The sequence below is a fragment of the Chrysochloris asiatica genome, unplaced genomic scaffold, assembly GCF_000296735.1.
Source record: "Chrysochloris asiatica unplaced genomic scaffold, ChrAsi1.0 scaffold00143, whole genome shotgun sequence".
Lineage (NCBI taxonomy): Eukaryota > Metazoa > Chordata > Mammalia > Afrosoricida > Chrysochloridae > Chrysochloris > Chrysochloris asiatica.
The window spans coordinates 3,065,111-3,068,509 of record NW_006408661.1 but is presented as its reverse complement, the minus strand read 5'-3'; positions in this window follow the sequence as shown (position 1 = coordinate 3,068,509).

The following is a 3,399-nucleotide window of genomic DNA, read 5'->3' as shown; positions in this document are numbered from 1 at the left end:
CTCCCTCTTGAAACCTTGTAAGCCAGTCACTTTGTGTGACTTCTTTATCACCCCATCATCTTAGGTAGACAATGTCTAAGTTGCCAGTCCTTATCTACCCTTTATATAGAGGGGCTAGCATTGATACTTGATGTGAAGACTCCTTCCTTCTCTGTTGGTATTTAGAGCTACTACCTTCATGAGTATGGTCAAGTTAATAAAATTGTAGCAATTTATTCTCATTTCCTTTATGAAATTTGCTTTTATCTTCTTCTAGTCGAGTTTTGATTATCAAACCATCGAGGCTAGCTCAAATGGATACTATCTGCAAGTTTGGGTGTTCCCCTCACTTCATATCAGGAGGATGCTTCACTTTTAACTCTAACCCTCGGTGGCTATGTCTTTGTCCATGGGCTCAGGCATCCCCAGGTATCACCACGCTTTGGACCAACCAGCCCTTCCTCTTCTCTCTCTCATCTCCAGGTCATTGGGAGTCTAGGGAACATGGTTGAACTCAGCCCATTTCTTCATTTCTGCCTTTCACCCTTTTCCACTCACCAGTAGACTAACATGTTGGCTAACAAGCTTAAATGCCTGTTCATGTATTCCCTTTGACTTTCAGTCTTAGAGGGGGTTTGTTCTGTTGCCTTAATGGCTTCCTGGAGAACAACTTGCGTATTCTTGTAGTAGCCAGTCATACTGCCATTTTTGTTTTGGGTTTTTCCTGGTTATTTTCCTTGGAAGATATGTCTTCTATTAGCTGTTCCAGGCTGGTTTACTTTTCCTTTCTAGTGGGAATGTCCCACCTCAGAAGGTTCTGGATGGAGCTCAGAATTCCACCAAAGGTTCTATATGCTGCAAAGTCTCTGCAAGAGGCCTATTTCACTGGACAAGTTCTAGAACTCCTTTTAGGTATTTCAATCTGTTATAGGCTGAAGACTGGTTTACACGCTTCCTGTAATCATGTTTCTCGACATTCCTTTCTATCCCACATAAGTGTCTATTATACAATAGTAGGCAAAGGAAACCAATATTCATGACAGTCAAGCATTTTAGTATTTATTATTTCTCCTCTTCAGACTATACCTCTAACCCTGTATCACAGAGCCCTGTTGTTTCAGTATATATGACTATTTACCTCTGTCTCATTTAGCGCATGCAAACCTGTCTCAGTGTTCCCCTATTTACCTTGTTCTTCCACCCCCTCCACCTTTTTGTGTATGGCCCTCCCCAACACCCAAACTTTGATGTATCTGTCCACTATACTGTGCTTTACCATCGCCTCCCTCCACTTCCCCCAAACTCCCTCACCACACACCCACCGCTAACTAACAAAGATTTTCCCCCCTCTTTTTATATAGGTATATTTTCTTAAGCTTTTGCAGAAATGGTTTTATGCAATATTTTTCCTTTTGTGACTGACTAATTTCACTCAGCATAATATCCGTAAGGTTCATCCATGTTATGTGGTAGCTTGCAGTTTCTTTGTTATTCTTCAAGTAGCATAATATTCCATTGTGTGCATGTACCAAAGTATGTACCAAGGAGGGTCCCAGTCTCTCTGTAACCTCACCAGCATTTCTTGTCCTTTACTTTTTTGATCTTTGCTGTTATTGCTGATGTGAGATGATATCTCATTGTTGTTTTGATTTGCAGCTCTCTAATGGCTAATACAGGGTCACTATGGGTTGGAATTGACTCAAAGGCACTTAACAACAACAACTTTGGCCAATGATGGTGAACATTTCCTCATATATTTGTTGGCTGCTTAAATGTTGTCCTTGGTTCATGTCCTGTGCCCATTTTTTAATTGGGTTACTTGTCTTTTTCTTGTAAAGGTGTTATAGTTTCCTATAGATTTTAGAAACTGGTCCCTTGTCTGATATGTCATTGCAAAAGATTTTTTTCATACTGTGAGCTCCCTTTTTTATACTCTTAGTAAAATCTTTTGATGCACATAAGTTTCTAATTTCTAGAATGTCCCAATCATCTATTTTGTCTTCTTTTGTTTGTGTAATTTTCGCAATGTTTGGTAGTTTTATTTCGTGCCCTGTATTAAAGTCCTTAAATTTACCCCTATTTTTTCATTAATGAACTTCTAATTCTGGAAATCACATTTTAATCTTTACTTTAATCTATGCTGAGTTGTTTTTTGTGTATGGTGGGAGGTCTTTCACACTTTTGCATATTGAAGTCCAGTTCTGCCAGCACCATCTGTTGAAGAGACTATGTCTTCCCCACTCAATTTACTTTGGCCCTTTGTCAAAGATCAATTGGTTGCACATGGGTGGGTTAATTTCTGGATTCTCAATTCTGTTACATTGATCTACGTATGTTTCATTGTACCAGTACCAGGCTCTTTTGACCACTGTGTTATTGTCAAGTGCCATCGAGTCGATTCCAACCCATAGCGACCCTGTATAGGGTTTCCAAGGAACAGCTGGTGAGCTTGAACCACCGACCTTGCAGTTCAAACAACTTTGCAGTCTGGCGCATTAACCCACAAGTCACACCAGGAATCTACTGTAGCCATGTATTATATTCTGAAATCAGGGAGTGAGAGGCTTCCAACTTTGTTCTTCTTCTTAAGTAGTGATTTGCTTATCCTGGGTCTCTTTCCTTTCCATATAAATTTGTAATTGGTTTTTCCATCTCTTTGAAGAATGTCGTTGGAATCTGGATTGGAATTCCATTATATGTGTAGATTGCTTTGAGTAGTATTGACATTTTCACAATGTTAAGTCTTCCTGTTCTAGGAACATGGTATATTCTTTCATTTTTGTAAGTCTCTTTTAGTTTCTTGTAGTAGTGTTTTGTAGTTTTCTTTGTATAGGTCCTTTGGTTCTCTGGCTACATTTATTCCTACAAATTTCATCCTTTGGGTGGCTATTTTAAATGGTATTGCTTTCTTAATTTCCTTTTCAGCACTGGTACTATTAGTGTAGAGGAATCCAGCTGATTTTTGTACCCTGCCACTTTGTTGAATCTTTCAATGAGTTCCTATAGTGTTTTTTTTTTTGTGTGTGTGTGTTGTTGTTTTTTTGCTGAGTCTTTGGGGTTTTCTATGCAAAGAACCATATCATCTGCAAATAGAGAGAGTTTTACTTCCTCTTTGCCAATCTATAGCTTTGGCTAAGACTTCCAAAACAATATTGAATAGGAGTGGTGATAAAGGGCATCCTTGTCTGGTTCCTGTTAGCAAGGGCAAGGCTTTCGCTTCTCTCCATTGAGAGGGATGTTAGCTGTTGGTTTTGTGTATATGCTCTTAATTATGTTGAGGAATTTCCCTTCAATTCCTACTTTGTTGTGTGTTTTTATCAGGAATGAATGTTGGATTTGTCAAATGCCATTTCTGCATCAATCGATATGATCATGTGGTTCTTTTCCTTTTTTGTATTTATATGTTGGATTACATTGATT